Source organism: Pinus tabuliformis, chromosome Q (assembly GCF_031772625.1).
Source record: "Pinus tabuliformis cultivar Carrire ecotype Pingquan chromosome Q, CPIR1, whole genome shotgun sequence".
Lineage (NCBI taxonomy): Eukaryota > Viridiplantae > Streptophyta > Pinopsida > Pinales > Pinaceae > Pinus > Pinus tabuliformis.
The window spans coordinates 808406973-808428581 of record NC_142296.1 but is presented as its reverse complement, the minus strand read 5'-3'; positions in this window follow the sequence as shown (position 1 = coordinate 808428581).

The window sequence follows — 21609 nt, the reverse complement described above, 5'->3', positions numbered from 1 at the left end:
CTATAGGGGGTAGTAATCACTGCGTGTATGCCCTGCTCAAGCTCAATGGTGTGCTCAAACCCCCGGTCCGGTGGTTGTCCCGGTGGAATCTCCCCAAACATTGTGGCATACTGGTCAAGGATGGACTGTATCTCTAGATGCACCGTCTGTCCTGTAGTCCCTGTCTCTGATGCACGCAGCTCCACTGCCCACTCTACGTCTCCCTTCCGGAAGACTGCCTCCATCCAATGAGCCGAAACAGTCTGAGGCGGATATGTGTGTTGTCCCTGTATCTTCTCATGCCTCCCTGTCTTCTCATCATCCCACTCCATCTCTAGGGCCTTCCAATCTGTTGTGACCTTCCCTAGAGTGATAAGCCACTGAACACCCAGTACCATGTTGGTGTCCGGAATATTGACCACGAAAAAGTGGTCAGTCAGTGTGTAGGTGCCCATCGTCACTGATAACTCTGGGACATAACGAGCACACACCATGGTCTGATCTCCTGGGAGCAAAACTGAAAATCCATCGAAGCTCTCTGTCTGTATACGTCTCTGCTCAACCATCTGTGCATCGATGAAGTTGTGGGTTGCCCCACTGTCAACCAAAACTGATACTCGCTGGCCACGTACTGTCCCCCGTACGCGCAGTGTCAAATACTTGGGAACTCCTCACAATTCTGCAAGGGCCCCTCCAGTAGTTGCAAAAGCTGCACCACCTGTTGTTGGTGGTGGTGGCAAAGGACCCTGTGTGGCATGACTATCTCCTGCCTCCACATCCTCCTCCGCATTTTCTTCCCTACGGCTCTCAGAGAAGACTTCAATAAAATGTGCTTTGCCAACAGCACATCTGTGTCCTCGGCGCCTGACAAGTAAAGCACAACCACTTCTTCTTCAGTTCCCTCCTGGCATCATCATCAATCTGTGCTCGTTCTAGATTCCCCTTTGGAGGTAGAATCCTCACATCCTTCCCCTTAGGCTGGAAATCCTGTCTCTGGGCACAACGTGCCTGGGTCCTGGGTAAGGCATCCTGTAAGTCCTGGGTCCTGCTAATAGCATCCTGGAGTGTGGTTGGTCTAGTGGATCTGACTAAACCTCGAAGTGGCTCTGCTAACCCCTCAACAAACATGTAGATTCTTCGTGCCGTGGATATATCTGGCACCATCACTGAAACCCTAAGGAAGTCTGCAATGTAGGTCTCTGGGCTCCTGGTCTGTTTGAGCCTCGTCAGCTCAAAAAGTGATGTTATGGATCCCATAGATTAGCAATCACATGTACATAAAGTAAAGTGCAGATAGAACATTAAACGATCAACAGAAAACAAGCCAAGACAAGAGACACAAGATGTGGCGGCTAGCCAGGGACAAACCCCACAATGTGTGGGGAAACCCTTTGATCAAATCTTATTTTATAGCAGAGAGATATAGTACAATAAATCTGATTTATATCAGCAGTAGCAAACCCTAGATCAGCCGCATCAGCATGAGCGACTTCATCATCAAACTAGGGCAGATGATATATCACAAACCCACCGTCGGATCGGCATGATTCCACCACCAGAAGTTGTGGCTTCTAGAGGAGGTTCAGATGAACCTATAGTGCAGTTTAGATGAGGAGATCTTCTAGTCCACATAGGTCAAACTTTACTTCTGCAGTTGCAGCTTCAGTTTCAGCAGCTTCCTTCAAACTAGGGCAGTCTATATCTTGCAAACCGTCCATCAAATTGACTTGATTCCACCACCAAAAGTTGTGGCTTTCAGAGGAGGTTCAGATGAACCTACAACGCAATTCATATGAGGAGATATTCTAGTCCATGCAGGTCAAACTTTACTTCTGCAGTTGCAGCTTCAGTTTCAGCAGCTTCCTTCAAACTAGGGCAGTCGATATCTTGCAAACTATCCGTTGGATTGACTTGATTCCACCACCAAAAGTTGCAGCTTTCAGAGGAGATCCAGATGGACCTACAATGCAGTTCTAAGGAGGAGATCTGATGGTCAACACTGGTCAAACTTTGGATCTGCATTTGCAGCTTCAGATTCAACAGCTTTCAGCTTCACATGTGTGAGAGAGAGACCCTTTCATGCGCAATAGAGAAGAGACTCTTTTCTGCGTAGTAGAGAGAGAGAGATGTGATGAGATGAGTGAGTCCAAATGAGGAAAATTCCTCCTATATTTATACACAATGTTGTTGTTTGAATAGATGCGACTGTTGGGCTTCTGAGCCTACATGAGTTGGAGGTCAGCTTGATAATAATTCCATAATCAAAATAAATTCATATCTCCATGAATAATTATCGTAATCGTATGATCTTTATATAAATCCTACACCTCTCGATGAGAGGAATCTAATAAAAATATTACCAGCCATGAATAAGATGACCCACATGAAGTTTTGCCCCGGTTGCCAATTTTAACAGAGAAGCATATAAAAGGCATATGAACACAGCTCTTGTCCAAGATGGGTTAGAAGGGAGGAGGCAAGGGAGGAGGACTTGGAGTGAACAATCAGGGCATTATCCATCTAATTGAGGAAGAGGAGAGACCTCGATATGAAGTTTTGGGCTATGTTGAAAAGGGAGAATGGTCTTCTAGAGATAACTCTTGGCTATCATGTTCTTTTTGTCATAAGAGAGGACATGACGAGGCAAATTGTTGGGATTTGCATCTAAAATTGGTACTTTCTTGGTTTCTAAAGCAAAAGGAGGACACGAAATGCAAGACCTCTCTAAAGATAGATGAACAAGTTGAAGAAGAAACTAGGACAAGTTCTTCTCGCCATTCAAGTTCCTCGTGTAACAAGCATGGTTTAAAGGATAACAAGGGAAGGTATAAGCCTCACTCAAATAGTTTATTTGATTTTGAGCCACATGATCCATTGAATAAAGTTTTATGGAATATGGTTCCATTCACTTTCTGTAAGAAGTGTCAGCAAAGGAAAGAGTTGCTTGAATGTAGGAATGAAGCAAGGCAGAAAGACTCTCTTCCAAGTTCAAAGACAATGTCATCAAGAAGCAAGCACAAAAAAATATGCACCCATTGTAATATTAGTGGGTATTGGGTCGAGAAGTTTTGGAAATTGCATCCGCAACCTCATCCTAAGAAGGGCAAGCAAGACAAGGAAAGACAAGCTAAACATTGCCATGTCGACCGTGTTCGAGGTGAGAAAAATTTCAAGTTGTTTAAGTTTCCTTTGATTGACGACTAAGGAAGGAATATGTTTGTTTCTTCAAGGATAGTTTGTTGTTCTGCAAATTCTGGGAAATTGCTCCAAGATGGTATCTACAACAGCAAGACAGGGTCTCCAAAATCAAGGAAAAAGATCAGTTTTCATGAAAAGTTCAAATTGTTGAATTCAGGAAAATTCCAATGGATTGAGACTAGAAGGGTGAGGGGGTTGTACCCTCATCTAATTTTTCATTAATAAAAGAGCTTTTGGGGCCCAAAAGCTTCTAGTGGGGAGGAGTGATTCGGTGCTAAAAAATGAAAGTTTCCATATTGAAGAGAAACTTGAACGACCACATATATCTCGTCTTCTTGAATCCTACGCAACTCGTTTCACAGAAAACAAACATTGTATTCTCCTAGAAATGAGTTCTGATCGATTTGGAAAATAGGCAAAATTTTGTGTAGGGATGCTAAGCCAGCAGTTCATACTGCTGACGTGGCATGATGATTGGGCCTGCTGAGTTGGCATATGACTGGGCTTCAAAAAGGGCCAATGACATTACACCACTTTTCATATTCTTATTCCTGTTGAGTTGGTGATTATTTATTGGTCAATTTGTTGTTGGTTAGGTGGACCAACCAGAGCTTTCCACATGGCACCTCAGTGGCAATGAAATTTTTTAGGGAAAATTTGAATTACACTCCACAGGAATCGAACCTGAAACCTCTTAACAACAAATATTTTCATACACCATTAGGCCAAAAGTGGGCCTTGTGTAAAGGACCCACCATATGTTTATTTAAAGATTAAAGGGACAAAGTATTGGGGTAAGGGGCCAAGGGCTAGCCCAAGCCCCGGTCACCACGTCCATAAGGACTAGGGGCATGACTGGGGGCCAGGGCTTAGCTCCACACACCCCCCAACGTTAAACATTTTCCATGTGACCATATCGCTGAGACCAAGGGCCGATACAAAGAGGAGATGGATCGTAGAGGCCGGCCCCAGGGCACATGGAGTGCCCATGTGATCATCGATGCACACCAGAGTTAATGGAGAAATTAACGGTCCCACATTTTTTTCCGGCAGTGCGCCGATTTATTGCTTCATTAGTGAAAATTCGGGAAAAGATGCTGGGTAGTTAGCTGAACTTGGCGAAATTGTGCGTCAACTAGTAGGAAGACTTGGAAAGCTCATAACTTTCTTAGTTTTTGGTCTTTTTGGGAGCAAAAAGAGGCTAGACATGGTTTTTGATAGCTCTTAAGTTGTTGGAGTAGGTTTTGAATCCATTTGAGCATTGTAACTCATTGTAATCATCATTTTTTAGCATAATGAAAGAGGGCCAAGCATTGGGCACTGGACCAGGAGACGTAGCCCAGAAGGGGTGAAATCCTTCATCACTTCTTGTTTTATAGTTACTGTTATGGTTTTATTCTTTGCAATTTTCTGCAATTTATGAGTTAAATTCATGTTTTAATGTGTATGAATTCAACTTAAAGAGCCATAAAAACTCATTTTATTAACTTGCAATTTACATAATCCTCAAGAAGTTTCATATATAGATAAACAACCTTGAGAGGACTCTGTAAATATCCACTAGTAACTTCAGTTTATGTCCAATTCCTCAAATGTAGTCAATGGGGTGGAGGTGTTCTTAGTCTAAAATAGAGAAATTATTTAACAATAGATATTAGTAACCAAATCAATTCAATGATATACCATGTAACGTATGGATTTTAATCTATTGAAGTTTCTCTAACCATATATGTGATTATTTATCGATTTTGAAGTACATTTAAGGAATTATAAGTTAAAATTTCTTGTTTTCCTAAAGGACAACCTACAAAACCTGCATAAAAAGGCAGGGACAACAACCTATTTTGTTCAAGAAACCAATATACTATGTGAATATCACCTCTAGGAGTTACTCCAAGATATGTAATGGCTAGAGGGTGATTGTAGAGGATTTGGGTCCTCCTATCTAATGAATATAGATTGAAAAAAAATGATTTTTAGATTTCTGTTATATGTTAATTAACCCATTTTTTTAGAATATTATTTTATAATTTAAATGGTTGGAAAATACAATTAATTCAACTCTAACATGAAGATATTGCTTATAAATTAATATAAACCTAAAAAAAGTATTACAAGTTCTAGTGTAATATACTTATAGGCATGTAGAACTTGTTTCGGGTGGTTGAAAATATAGGTCCAGAAAACATAAATCCCTTTTAACTTTGTAATATATAACTAGAAGGCTATATACAAGTATAAATTGCAAGAAATAATAACTTGTTTTTGGGGTTTAGATCTAGTCATTTAATTAGCTCCTCCCAACAAATAACTTGTTGTAAATTGTTATGATAGTAAAAACTAGCAAGAAAATTCCTGCTCTATGTAATATCCCTTTTCAGGGATATCTATCAAAGACAAGCAAACTCCAACCAGAGATGGACTTTCAAGAGATAAAAATAACAGTAGTGCAACATATAATAATGTAAACATGGAATATAAGCAGATACTCAAGAAATGCAGAGAGAAATGCTATGCCATTTTATTATACTGAGTAATGGGAAGTGTACAAGAGGTGATTAGAAAGATAGCACCTCGACTTGCACAAGGCAAGTGAAGAAATACACTAATAATGGTAATGAAATGGTCTCTCTCTGAACTACATCCAAGCTGTCGGAGAACTGTTGTGCTGCTGCTACAGCTGGAATCAAGTGAGGATTTGGGGTTGTTCCCCACCTCAGAAAATGTTGAAACTCTGGAACGAGCCTTTGCTCAATAAACCCAGAAAAGCCCAGAAAGCTTTTCTAAAATAGTTGATACCCGGAAATCACCCCCTTGAGGATCTACACTATCCCTCAAGGCTCTACGCTGCCACTGAATAGAACCCTCCAAAACTCCACCCGAAACTCTGCCAAAATCCTCCAAGATGCAAGCGCTGATCCCCTGCTCAATCTCCCAGCTAAAATCCTCCACAAACCCAATCCAGAACTCCTACGCAGAGAGACTGCGTCCTCCTCTCTCAAGACTGCGCAGTCATCAAGATCCTCGGTTCCTCCTCAAATCCAAAAATCGATCCTCCTGCAAAATACTGATGAAACTACCTTGCCCGAGCAGGCACTCGAAGTCCCCCGGGGCTAAGGGTGAGATCTCTGAACGGAGACACTCGATGCACTAAACAGCGCTGCAGACAGGCTAAACAGCCAGCGTGCTCTAAGTCGAAGTGACTAGCTCAAATGCAACATAATCGAATGCCAAAATGAGGAGGCTCCTCTCTCCTTTATAGCGTTGGCCTCTCTCGAAACCCTAAGGCCCACTTCCTCCAACATAGCCTCTCTCTTGCCACGTGCTCCTCTCTATCTGTGCAGTCCCTCCAAGTGTCTACGTGGGCCCCTTCTCTACATGGTCCTTTGGCCCCTTTGGCTCCCCTTTAAGTTACAACGTTGTGCTACTAGGGAGTGACTTTATTTCAAAAATTGAGCAAAATCGAATATTCCAATTAGCCATGGCTAATTAGGAATATTACAGTCTCCCCCGGCAAAATGTTGCTTGTCCTCAAGAAACTGAAGTGATGGATGCTGCAAAATTTCCTCACTTTCCCAAGTGGCATCCTCATCCGGTAAATTCTTCCACCTCACCAAGAATTCCCGGACCATCCTGCTCCGCAGCTGCCTCTCCCTAGTATCAATAATAGCCTTTGGTTGCAACACCAAATGCCCCTCATCATCCGTGGGTGGTAGCTCATCTGTCACTGTCACCTGCTGCCCCAATGCCTTCTTCAGGCATGATACATGAAAAAAATTATGAATCTTGTTGCCTTGGGGCAGCTCTAACTCATACGTAACCTGTCCAATCCTGCGTATCACCCTGTATGGCCCATAAAAGCGGGGCTTGAGCTTCTCAGCCCCCTTCTGCTTCGGTGACGACTGTTGGTATGGCTGTAATCATAGGTAGACCAAGTCCCCTACCTCAAATTGTCTCTCCACCCGACCCCTGTCAGCATATAGCTTTTGCTGGTTCTGCGTTGTAGCCATATTATCCTTGAGAGCTTGGAGAATATCCTGACTCTCTTGGATCCAAATCTTGGCTCTCAGAGCCTTGCTAGCACCAAACATCACGTGAGCAAAAGATAAAGGATGATATCCATACAAAGCATAGAATGGTGACATACCAATGGACATGTGATGTGTAGTGTTGTAGCAGTCCTCCCCCAGATGCAGCCACTTCAGCCATGCTCATTGATGCCCACTGACATAGTTATGCAAGTAGCCCTCCAGCCACTTATTAACTATCTCTATCTTCCTGTCTGTCTATAGGTGATAACTGGTACTTGGTGTCAACTTCGTCCCCACCAACCGGAAAAGCTCCTGCCAAAACCCGCCCATGAAACGGCTGTCCCTGTCGTTGGTGATGGTCTTAGGAAGACCATGTAGCTTGAAGACCTCTCTGAAGAATAGCTCGGCCACCTGCGCTGCTGTGTAGTGTGCGGATATGGCGAAAAAATGTTCGTACTTTGTTAGTCAATCAACGACGACAAAGATGCAATCCTTGCCCTGTACCATGGGCAACCTTGTGATGAAGCCCATCGAAATACACTACCATTTCCCCTCCAGAATGGGAAGAGGCTGCAATAATCCTGTGGGATGGCTCATCTCCCCCTTGTTCATCTGGAAAATACCGCACTCTCGGACATGCTGGAGTACGTCGTCCTTGAGGCCCTTTCATGAGAACCTCTCTCTAATGGCCTTGTAGGTTTTGGTAAACCCCTCGTGGCCGGCCAATGGCGAATCAGGTGATGCCTGGAGTATCTTCTTCTTGAGCTAAGATCCCTCAATCAAGAAGATTCAGTACCAGTAGTAGATAATCTCATCGACCACCCTGTACCTCTCATTCGCCACCTGCCCATCGAGAACCTCACATGCAAATATGTCCTTGGAGTACTCTACTAAGAGTCTAGCCCTCCAGTCTGTGTCCAAGCTCATAAGAGACAACGTGGCTGGTATACGTGAAAGGTCATCTGCTACCACGTTGTTCTTACCCTTGACATACTCAATGTCAAATTCATACACTTGGATCCTACTTATCCACTTTTTCTACCTCTCCTGTAGTTGTTTCTGCTCCAAAAAGAACCTGAGGCTATTGTGATCAGTCCTCTCCCTGAACCTGTTACCCACTAAATATTGTCGGAACTTGGCCAATGCATGCATAATGGCCAGCATTTCTTTGTCATATATAGAATACAACCTCTCGTGCGAAAGGAGCTTCCGGCTCTCAAAAGCTATAGGGTGACCTCCCTGCATCAACACTGCGTCGATCCCCTCTCCCGACGCATCACACTCCAAAACAGATGGCTGCGAAAAATCCGGCAATGCAAGCACTGGGCAGCTTCTCATAACCTCCTTGAGCCTGTCAAAGGCTCGCTGCACTGTATCCAACCAACTAAATGCCCCCTTCCTCGACAGATCTGTCAGGGGTGCAGCAAGCTGTGAGAAACTCTTGACGAACTTCCAGTAGTAAGTACAAATGCCAATGAATCCCAGAAGTTCTGTCACATTCCTCGGCTCCGGCCAATCTCTGATGGCCCTGATCTTCTCCTCGTGGACTCTCACTCCGTCCACACCTATGATGTGTCCCAAGTACAACATCTCCGTTAACCCAAACTCACACTTGGAGAGCTTGGCATAGAACTGCTGCTCCTCCAAGTTGTGCAACACTATCTCAATGTGCTGGAGATGCTCCTCCCAAGTCCTGTTGTAAATGAGGATGTCATCGAAGAACACCAACACAAAATTCCTTAAGTGACTTTGGAAGATGTGATTCATGCAGGACCGGAATGTAGCTTGGGTGTTGGTTAGCCCGAAGTTTATCACCAAAAACTCAAAGTGCCCATAGTGACACCTAAGGGCGGTCTTGGGAATGTCCTGCTCCCTCACGCGAATCTAATGGTACCCAAATCTCGAATCAATCTTTGAGAAGAACTGTGCTCCTCTCAGCTCATCCATCAACTCATCGATCCTAGGTATGGGGTACTTGTTCTTCAGTGTCTTCTTGTTCAGGGCCCTGTACTCAATGCACATCCTCAATTTCTCGTCCTTCTTCTTCACCAACACCACGAAAGAAGCAAAAGGACTCGTGCTCGGCCGAATGTGCCTAAGAGCCAGAAACTCCTGAATGGCCCACTCAATCTTGTCCCGATAGGCCTTGGGATGCCTATAGGGGGTAGTAATCACTGCCTGTATGCCCTGCTCAAGCTCAATGGTGTGCTGTAACCCCCGGTCCGGTGGCTATCCCGGAAGAATCTCCCCAAACACTGTGGCATACTGGTCAAGGATGCACTGTATCTCTGGATGCACCATCTCTCATGTAGTCCCTGCCTCTAATGCACATAGCTCCACTGCCCACTCTACGTCTCCCTTCCGGAAGACCGCCTCCATCTGATGAACCGAAACTATCTGAGGCGAATATGTGTGCTTTCCCCATATCTTCTCATGCCTCCCTGTCTTCTCATCATCCCACTCCATCTCTAGGGCCTTCCAATCTGTTGTGACCTTCCCTAGAGTGATAAGCCATTGAACACCTAGTACCATGTTGGTGTCCGGAATATTGACCACGAGAAATTGGTTAGTCAGTGTGTAGGTGCTCATCGTCAAAGTATCTTTGGGACATAATGAACACACACCATGGTTTGATCTCCTGGGCCCAAAACTAAAAATCTATCGAAGCTCTCTGTCTATATACCTCTCTGCTCAACCATCTGTGCATCGATGAAGTTGTGGGTTGCCCCACTGTCAACCAAAACTGATACTCGTTGGCCACGTACTATCCCCCGTACGCACAACGTTAAATACTTGGGAACTCCTCACAATGCTACAAGGGTCCCTCTGGTAGGTGCAAAAGCTGCACCAACTGCTGCTGCTTGTGGAGGTGGCAAAGGATCCTGCGCGGCATGACTATCTCCTACCTCCACATCATCCTCCTCATCCTCTTCCTTGCTGATCTCGGAGAAGAGCTCAATAAAAATGTGCTTTGCCAGCAGCACATCTGTGTCCCGGTGCCCACGCTCCTGACAAGTAAAGCACAACCGCTTCTTCTTCAGCTCCCTCCTGGCATCATCATCAATCTATGCTCGTCCTGGATTCCCCTTTGGAGGCGGAATCCTCACATCCTTCCCCTTAGGCTAGAAAGCCTGTCTTTGGGGTAAGGTGCCCAGGTCCTGAGTAAGGCATCCTGTAAGTCCTGGGTCCTGCTAATAGCATCCTAGAGTGTGGCTGGTCTAGTGGATCTGACTAGACCCCGAAGTGGCTCTGCTAACCCCTCAACAAACATGTAGATCCTTCGTGCCGTAGATAGATCTGGCACCATCATTGAAACCCTCAAGAAGTCTGCAATGTAGGTCTCTGGGATCTCGGTCTATTTGAGCCTCGTCAGCTCAACAAAGTGCTATTCTGGATCCCTTTGGTCAAACCTTTCCATCAACCTCTTGGTGAACTCAGCATATGTCGTCGTCGTGGAATGTCCGAGTGTAACCATCCCATGGAACCACCAATCCTGGGCCTCACCATCCAAATGTAATGTCGCCACCTTGATGGCCTCTATGTCTCCAATATCTTGTTAAGCTGGAAATAGATGTCCAGCTTCTCCACCCAAGACTTTGTCAAATTGTTTGATGAACCATCAAACGTAGGCAAGTGGGATCTACTAGCTGTGCGGTGGGTGTCTCCATCATGATAATGTCGATATCCTCTGTGGTGGTCGCGGGGTCTACTATCCGCTGGAGCTAAACAAAGTCTATGAATGAGAGAGCATCCCTGAACTCCTACCCATAGGCCTAGTACTCTGTAAAATAATCGCCCATATGACCGGGCTCTGCCTCCTACTGGACTCCGGCCCCCGTGTCTGCTCCTTGGAAAGTGGGCATGGTAGAGCGTTTAGGGGCATGTGAGGCACCCTGCTATGGGAAATGGTGGGATGTACCCAATCCCTCACCAACCTGGAAAACTTGTGGGTTCTCACACTATCTAGCCTCCATTGTCGTGAATCTCTGCCCCATCACCTTGATCTGCCTCGACAGATCCTGCACTGATTTGAGGATCATGTCCGCAAATCTCTTCCCATCCTCATCTACCAGCGGATCCTCCTGCTCTGCGTCCACCACAAGCTCCTGCTATTTTGAATTCACCACAGTCTCCTCCTGTTCTACGTCCACCACCCGAACACAGTGTCCCTCTCTGTAGGTGTTTTCCAACCTATGCTCAATATCTATGTATTTCCTACCTTTGTAACAAATGTATGGCTTCTCCCTCGGTGTCATAGACTAATAGCTCCACAGGTTCAGCTAAATCTATGCTCTGATACCACTGTAATATCCCTTTTCAAGGATATCCCTCAAACACAAGCAAACTCCAACCAGAGATGGACTTCCAAGAGATAAAAATAACAGTAGTGCAAGATACAATATTGTCTACATGGAATATAAGCAGACACTTAAGAAATGCAGAGAGAAATGCTATGCCATTTTATTATACTGAGTAATGGGAAGAGTACAAGAGGTGATCAGAAAGTTAGCACCTCGACTTGCACAAGGCAAGTGAAGAAATACACTCAGAATGGTAATGAAATGGTCTCTCTCTGAATTGCGTCCAAGCTTCCGGAGAACTGTTGTGCTGCTGCTACTGCTTGAATCAAGTGAGGATTTGGGGGTTTTCCCCTCCTCAGAAAATGCTGAAACTCTGGAATCAACCTCTGCTCAATAAATCTAGAAAAGCACAGAAAGCTTTTCTAAAATAGCTGACCCCCAAAAATCACCCCCTTGAGGATCTACGCTGTCCCTCAAGGCTCTGTGCTACCACTGAATAGAACCCTCCAAAACTCTGCCTGAAACTCTGCCAAAATCCTCCAAGATGCAAGGGTTGATCCCCTGCTCAACCTCCCAGCTCAAATCCTCCACAAACCCAATCCGGAACTCCTACCCAGATAGACTGCGTCCTCCTCTCTCAAGACTGTGCAGTCATCAAGATGCTCAATTCCTCCTCAACTCCAAAAATCGATCCTCCTGCAAAAGACTGATGAAACTACCTTGCCCGAGCAGGCACTCGAAGTCCCCCGGGGCTAAGGGTGAGATCTCCGAACGAAGACACTCGATGCACTAAATAGCATTGTAGACAGGAAAAACAGCCAGCGTGCTCTAAGTCGAAGTGACTAGCTAAAATGCAACATAATCGAATGCCAAAATGAGGAGGCTCCTCTCTCCTTTATAGCGTTGGCCTCTCTCGAAACCCTAAGGCCCACCTCCTCCAACGTAGCCTCTCTCTTGCCACGTGCTCCTCTCTATCTGCACAGTGTCTCCAAGTGTCTATGTGCCCCTTCTCTACATGGTCCTTTGGCCCCCTTTGCTCCCCTTTAAGTTACAACGTTGTGCTACTAGGGAGTGACTTTATTCCAAAAAGTGAGTTATGTCCCCCTTTCCTCAGCTTTTTTATTTATTTATAAATAACTATACAATTAAAATTGAGAAAAATCAAATATTCTAATTAGTCATGGCTAATTAGGAATATTACAGTCTCCCCCGGCAAAATGTTGCTTGTCCTCAAGCAACTGAAGTGATGGATGCTGCAAAATTTCCTCACTCTCACAAGTGGCATCCTCATCCGGTAAATTCTTCCACCTCACCAAGAATTCCCGGACCATCCTGCTCTATAGTTGCCTCTCCCTGGTATCAATAATAGCCTCTGGCTGCAACACCAAATGCCCCTCATCATCCGTGGGTGGTAGCTCATCTGTCACTGTCACCTGCTGCCCCAATGCCTTCTTCAGGCATGATACATGTAAAACGTTATGAATCTTGCTACCTTGGGCCAGTTGCAACTCATACGCAACCTGTCCAATCCTGCGTATCACCCTGTATGGCCCATAAAAGCAGGGCTTGAGCTTCTCAGCCCCCTTCTACTTCAATGACGACTGTCGGTATGGCTGTAATCGTAGGTAGACCAAGTCCCCTGCCTCAAACTGTCTCTCCACCCAACCCCTGTCAACATACAGCTTTTGCTGGTTCTGCGTTGTAGCCATATTATCCTTGAGAGCTCGAAGAATATCCTGACTCTCTTGGATCCAAATCTTGGCTCTCAGAGCCTTTCTAGCACCAAACATCACGTCAGTAAAAGATAAAGGATGATATCCATACAAATAATAAAATGGTGACATACCAATGGACATGTGATGTGTAGTGTTGTAGCAGTACTCCCCCAAATGCAGCCACTTCAGCCATGCTCGCTACTGCCCATTGACATAGTTACGCAAGTAGCCCTCCAGCCACTTGTTCACTATCTTTGTTTGCCCGTCCATCTATGGGTGATAACTAGTACTCGGTGTCAACTCCGTCCCCACCAACCGGAAAAGCTCCTGCCAAAACCTGCCCATGAAACAATTGTCCCTGTCGCTGGTCATGGTCTTAGGAAGACCATGTAGCCTGAAGACCTGGCCACCTGCGCGGATGTGTAGTGTGCAGATATGGTGAAAAAATGTGCGTACTTTGTCAGTTGATCAACGACGACAAAGATGCAATCCTTGCCCTGTACCATGGGCAACCCTGTGATGAAGTCCATCGAAATACACTCCCATTTCCCCTCCGGAATGGGAAGAGGCTGCAATAATCCTGTGGGATGGCTCATCCCCCCCCTTGTTCCTCTGGTAGATACCGCACTCCCGGACATGCTGGAGTACGTCCTCGTTGAGGCCCTTCCATGAGAACCTCTCTCTAATGGCCCTGTAGGTTTTGGTAAATCCCTGTTGGCGGGCAATGGTGAATCATGTGATGCCTGGAGTATCTTCTTCTTGAGCTGAGATCCCTCAATCAAGAAGATCCGGTCCATGTAGTAGATGATCTTATTGACCACCCTATACCTATCATCCACCACCTGCCCATCTAGAACCTCACATGCAAATATGTCTTTAGATTACTCTACTAAGATTCGAGCCCTCCAGTCTGTGTCCAAGCTCATAAGAGACAACGTGGCTGGTCTACGTGAAAGGGCATCTACTACCACGTTGTTCTTACCCTTGACATACTCAATGTCAAAGTCATACGCTTGGATCTTACTAATCCACTTCTTTTGCCTCTCCTGTAGCTGTTTCTGCTCCAAAAATAACCTGAGGCTGTTGTGATCAGTCCTCACCCTGAACCTGTTACCCACTAAATATTGTCGGAACTTGGCCAATGCATGCATAATGGCTAGCATTTCCTTGTCGTATATAGTAAAGCTTTGCTCTTGAAGTATATTTTGAACCATCTGTTGTCAAGTTTGATGTTTTACACAACCCACCCAAGGGTTTGTTCATAATCTAACTCTTTTTCCATCCCCTCTTCTCTAGGCCAGCTAATTTACCCACCAAGGGAAATGATAAAAGTTAAAACAAGTGCTTTCAAAACCGGAGAAACATTAGAAATATACCTTACTGGTAATCTCGTTCATTCCAGATCCAGATATTTATGTTGTATAACAGCCTACCACAGCCACCCCTCAGAAATAAGCCTCTGCTAAGTTTTCACTGCTAGTGCCTTGCCAATTGCTTGTTATCTTACAAACCCCACCCACCAGCACCCTTGGGTTTAGCTATTCTTTTCCACTATACTAAGGCAATGCTATCTCTTTCCTTTTTAGCTCTCCATGAGAAATGGAAGCAGGTCATTCTAATCTTTTCCAACATCTCCACATGAATGTAAGCTAATGAATGTTGGTAACGGACTTTGAATGTCACCAAAACACCTATACTTTTGGTGACGCCACCTTTGGTGACGTTCAGTTTTTGGTGACTGAGGCTATGGTCCGTCACCATTGCTCATATGAAACGGTGACGGTCGCTATCCGTCATTATAAATCATTATTGGTGACGGATTTTGAATGTCACCAAAACACCTATACTTTTGGCGACACCACTTTTGGTGACGTTCAGTTTTTGGTGACGAACACTCTTTTGACCGTCACCAATGAGCTTATGGTGACATTTTTCGCTCCTCACCAATGTCATTTTTTCTTGTAGAGTGGTAAGTAGTGTGGTAGCAGCCCTGCTCTGTTCATATACTCATTCCTCTTTTGTTTTGCAATAGTGCTTGTTCAGGCTAGTCTGCTGATCCCGATGGGCATTCCTCTTATGTTTTCAGCATTAACAAGGGTTCTTGTAGATCTTGATAGGCATACTTCTATTGTTTTTTCAGAAGTCCCTGCAAATCCTTGTAGGGGTTCTTCTTTTTGTTTACCTAATTGATTATTATTTTGTCTTGGCTCAGTCTCAGGGCTCAAACATAGCTTCAAACTTATTAACCACCCAAATTCTCACTGCAATTCCTCATCACCATAGGCATTATTCTTTTATCAGCCTTCCTCTTACTGTTTTTGCAGTTATAACTGTTGATACTGATGGGCATACATCTTAGACCTTGTAAGCATATTTTTTACTCATGTAATTATTTATGGTGTTCTACCACTTGAGTAGATAACAGTCAGTCCGATGGTTAGGGGTGCCCAGGAGCTGTGTGATTTGATGATACTTTGTGCAAAGACATTGTTTCTCATTATTCATAGTAGTAAGCGGTCTTGTGTGGGACTCCATAACAATAAACAATGTGCTGCCAAGTCCTGACCTTTTCCAACTCAAAATAAATAAATAAAAATATTAAAAACCCAGCAAGAGCTTCATGAAAATTTATAGATTAGGAATAGGCTTTTTTATTAATTCTTGTTGCATTAATATGCATTGTGTTCTCTGATACAAACTAGGCCTTTTCTAAAATTCAGAATGTCTGCTTTAACCAGAGATCATGATTGTTCTTAAGAACTGCTATTATTTATGTCTGCTATTGAAAAATCCATAAATTCCACTCCATTATCTCTGGGCTAAAAGCTTCTCACTGTCTCTGATTGCAGATACAGTTAACTAACTGCAATTTTTGTCTGACACTGAAATCCCTAAATTATACTCCATTATCTCTGGACTAAAATCTTCTCAATGCCTCTGATTGCATACACCATTACCTGTTCAAATTCTGGATTTTCGGCCTAATATTATGAAGGATCTGATGGAAGATGACAACGAGGTTATTGCTGGAAGCTCATCATTAACTCACTACAAAAGTGTTGCCATAGATCTCGCAAAGAGCTTTAATTGATCTTCAAAAAAAACCAGATCTGTGATGCTTTATGTGCAAAATTGGTTAATATTGTATATATCTGGATCCTTTTTTTCAACAATATGACTTCGTCAGACATCTCCATGTCGTTGAAAGCGACTTTTTCCGATCACTAGTGAGCTTCATTTTTGGTTCTGTACGTCTGAGGCCCTAAAGGTGAAGGTCAGTGTTTGCTTGTTTGTGACTGATGATAAGCTGCAAATTGTAAATTATTAGGTCCTTGCATTTTCTTCAATTCAAAAGCAGCACACATGGGCCTTACTAAATGTCAGCTATCACTGGGGCTGGCATTAAGGGTAGTATCCTCTCGCTATTCAGGTGGGAATGTGATACAGTTAGGCTGCATTTCAACTGGAAGAATATGTTTTATCATAGAAATCTCAATCAACTTTGTGTTGATTTATGTATGCGATACAGTTATGTTGAATTTCAACCTGAAGAGTATGTTTTATCAATAGAATTCTCAATCCACTGTGTTGAATTTTGTGAATCATACAGTAATGCTGCATTTCAACAGTATGAGAGTCTTTGTTATCATAGAATGTTCAATCAACTGGTAATTGATTTTAAATATGTATGTTGTATATCATATTCTTACTAAATACTACTTAAACATAACAACAAAAGTTACAAATTATGATGCGAAAATCAAATCAATTCAAACCAAACATGTAAGAAACTAGCCATCTTTTTAATCTTTACATAACAACAAAAGTTACAAATTATGATGCGAAAATCAAATCAATTCAAACCAAACAAGTAAGAAATTAGCCATCTTTTTAATTTTTTTTTTATTCTATAAAAATGTTTTAATTTTTTTAGCCGAAAAGTTCATTCTACAGCTCGATGTGAAAAGTTTATTCTACAGCCCTAGAATGCACGTGAAGAAATTAGATTCCTCTCGGCTTATGTTAGATCCTGATTTAAGATGGATCCTCTCAGCTCATGTTAGATCCTTATTTAAGATGGATCTATGTTGCTTCTATAAAAATGTTGAATAAACCAGACTCTATTAGTTCTATGTGCTAGAATTTTGTCAAGTTTCTGTTTATGTTTTTTTACCATAGACACACGCTTCATAGAAGTTGTTTGAAGTAAAAACAGGTAAACCAACAGAATCCACTCAACTTTTGAGACCTCATAAGTCATAACCCAAATTTCCAATACATTCATGACATATCTTTAGTTTACGAGATATCTGAGATTCATTTGCAGAATCAGAGTTTTACACACACTTTCCATGGGTTTTTTTATAGATCTTTTATTGAAAGGATATCATTATTCTTATTTTTCACAAGACATTTGCCATCTTTGAATTGTATAATGTGGTGATCTGCAATTGCAATTTGTTCTATGGAAAACAAATTCCTACCCAACCCTGGTACACGAAGAACTAGACCAGTTGATCATTATATGATCTCTATTGTTTACTCTATCGTTTTTATGGTTCGCTGTGGTCATATGGATGATGATCTTCTCAACTTATGATGTGTTATATTCTTTTCTAAATGCTTGACTATGGTTTGTAATATGTATAGTTGAGTATATGTAGTTTATGGTTCAGTATGATCTATATTGGTGACAAAGCCATTGGATAATTTGTCAATATCCTTTACCCTAATTAATATACTCTTCTCTTTTATGTGTGTGTACTTACTTTTTTTTTATTATTAATCTAAAGAAAAAAATTGTAATTTATATTCAAGAGGAAAAAAGTTTACATTCTGACTTGGGTACATCCCTCAGTATAACCCACTCTCTATTAGCGGCTACAAAGGGAAACCATTAAAATGGTTTAGATGCTTGAAAAGACCACAAAATATATTCAGAAACTAAGCCCCAAGTATCCACAGATCTGTCCATATGGTGTATACATAACAGTCTCAAATCAAATTCAGAGGCGAGCTCAAACTGAGCTTCAAAAGTTCAAAAATAGAACTGAAGAACTTCCTAGAAATGCATAAAGTCTATTATGGATATTCCACCTAGAGTTGCAAGATAAACTAGTCAGATATGTCTTTAATGCAAGGAGGTTGTGCAACTTCTCCTTCTAATTCAGACATTTCCCAAACACCATCATTTTGGTCCAAAGCTTTCCTTGGTAAGTCTTCTACTTCTGTTTTCAACTCCCTATAGATGTGAGCAACAGTGCAGACCATGAAAGTGCTGACCAGAAGTTTAGCCTGCTGACAGTGGGGTCTAAGAACTAGATTGCATATTACCAAAATGCCTATAAATGCCATTTGTAACCAGTTTTGAATCAGGCCCTGCAAGCTAGTAATATTTCTTTCCAAGAATCACTAAAGCAAATTACACCTCCAACTCCACTAGATGCATGATTACCCTGGTATGTCCTTTGAAAACAACCCATGGAGAAGCTTTGTCCACTTCCAGTACCAAGCTTCCTAGGAACTTTAACCAAAGGAGTACGCTTGATGCCATCATAAACATACATGATTTGGTGCTTTACCTGAGAAGGGGGAGCTTCCTGACCTTGAAATAGAAAATGTTCTTGGCAATCGAAATGGCCCAGGAGACAAACAGGGGAACCATTTTAAACTTCTTCAAAGCTTTGTTAGTGAACCAGTTCATACAGTTGATTAAAATATTTCCCCGCCACAGTATCTCCACACCTCCTTATATATGCACAGTGTATGAGTAGGAGATAAATAGTTTCTCTATTACACTTGCAAAGTGAAAAGAGGCTAGGACCTTGCCATGCTCATTTCTGCAGTACCTCCCAGAAACACTTTGTTGGCTAAAGCAAGCCACATGTAAACATGTGTTTTCATCTGACCTTCCAAATGGGCTTTCACCACTAAACATTTCTCACCAATTTCATCACCAAACGTTTCTCTATAACCTGGTCTGGCAGTGAAATAATTTGTAGCAATATTTTTAGACCATTTAAAGGAATCATATCTATCCCCCAGTCTAACAAAGGATAAAATCAGCTACTGAGGGTATAACTTCCATGAAACTGCATCTGGTACCACCAGATTTACATGCTTAGTTTTCTTCCAGCCTTTCTCCAAAATATTAGTGGTTAATAGCTCTGCATTATCAGCAGTGAAGATTAAAGCTTTGCTCTTGAAGTATATTTTGAACCATCTGTTGTCGAGTTTGATGTTTTCCACAGCCCACCCAAGGGTCTGTTCACAATCTAACTCTTTTGCCATCCCCTCTTCTCTAGGCCAGTTAATTTACCCACCAAGGGAAATGATAAAAGTTAAAACAAGTGCTTTCAAAACCAGAGAAACATTAGAAATATACCTTACTGGTAATCTCGTTCATTCCAGATCCAGATATTTATGTTGTATAACAGCCTACCACAGCCACCCCTCAGAAATAAGCCTCTGCTAAGTTTTCACTGCTAGTGCCTTGCCAATTGCTTGTTATCTTACAAACCCCACCCACCAGCACCCTTGGGTTTAGCTATTCTTTTCCACTATACTAAGGCAAGGCTATCCCTTTCCTTTTTAGCTCTCTATGAGAAATGGAAGCAGGTAATTCTAATCTTTTCCAACATCTCCACATGAATGTAAGCTAATGAATGTTGGTAAACAGGAACTGTTTCGAATATCGATTTAAAAAAACTAAGCCTTTCTCCTATGAACAACCACCTAGTGCACCAATTTGTAACCCTTCTCTCAATTTTCTGATATAACTAAGTACATTCCTTGAAGTCATATTAACATAAAACACAGGTTCTTTAGGCCATGGTTGAAAGGTATTATAGAGTATGAAAAAAATCTGAAAATTGCATCCTCTTGACCTTGGTGCACTTTTTTTAGAGAGAAAAGATTTTAGAGTATGTATTTCCATGCCAGTTGCAAAACAATACAAATCTAGTCTTGTTTGACTTATGGACCATTGCATTTGGATCAAAGTCCTTTATTAAGGATGCAACAATAGAAGTGAATTCATTGAACCAACTCAATATTGTATATATTTATTCTTTTGACTTTGGAGATCTCTTGCTGCTATTATATTTCATAAAATAATGCTACTAATAGTAACTAGTTAATTACATTTGGTCTTCATGGCGAGAACCCAAGCCCACTTTCATGGTTAATGTGTCTTCTATGTGATCCCTCTTGGTTGTGAGTTGGCATAGTGGGCACAAGTGTGGATTACTAAACTGATTTCTAAGATGCTTGGCATAATTGTAGGAATTCTGGCACCAAGAGGCTTGCATAGAAAAAAGTTGGGGCAATGATTGTTGCTGAGGTTTTAGTGTAACAAACATTGTCAAGGCTTTAGTGCTACGATCATTACTAAATTTTCATATTGAAAAACTCTTGTATCATCCACTCTCCTAATATTTCCCCTCAGATTAGGGAAATTCTATATTACTGTAAGATCATTGTTTTCTACCAAAGAGGATAAATTATTAGCAAGTTATACTGTGCAAATAGGGTTTAAAATAAGAGCTCTGACTTTCTGCCTTAAGCAAAGTTCTACGGCCATTAAGAAACTATTCAAGGCCCCCTGTAACAATGATTAAAAGTTTCCAACTGATGGGGAAGTTAGTGTAGGATGAGGAGGCCACAACAGCTGTTGAGACTCAAGGTGAGCCATAGATTGATCAGTGTCACAGTGCAATAGATTTGATGTTTGGAGTTGGAATTGACAGAACCATGAATTCTGAAGCAAAATGTTAGCCATAACTGATAAGTTCTGAATCCACAATTTCCTGTTGTAAGCCTTGAAGATGAATGAGGATGAATTCCATCATTTACCCATCTTGTTTGACTTCCACTCACGCACTCTGCTGCCCTGGAAACTTGGTGGAACATAGGATATTGTGCATACTGTGTGTTCTATTATGACCAATGGTTTTGAAACTTGTAATTTTAGTGAAGAGCAAACAATTATGTTCGATTACAATCCATGATTCTGTCCCTATGCAACAAATGGCTCCTATCTGTTGTTGATTTACCATACCCAATTGAACTTTGATGGGAAGTTGATATGAGGTAGTGGGATTGGCAGCAGACACAAGCTGATGGAACAGAATCAATTTAGCTGATGTGTGATTCTTGCAAAAGTTGTGTGCTTTAATGATTGTTAAGGTATGCTGTCAGCCTGGCACTTATTCGGGTAAGACTTCCATGAATCCGTCCCTATGCAACAATGGATTGTATCCCTTGTTGATTTACCATTAACTGCCCACTTAACTTTGATGGCAAGTGGCAAGTTGATCTAAGGTAGTGGGATTGGCAATCAATGCAAGGTTAAGGAGCAGAATCAATTTTGCTTGTGTAATTTTT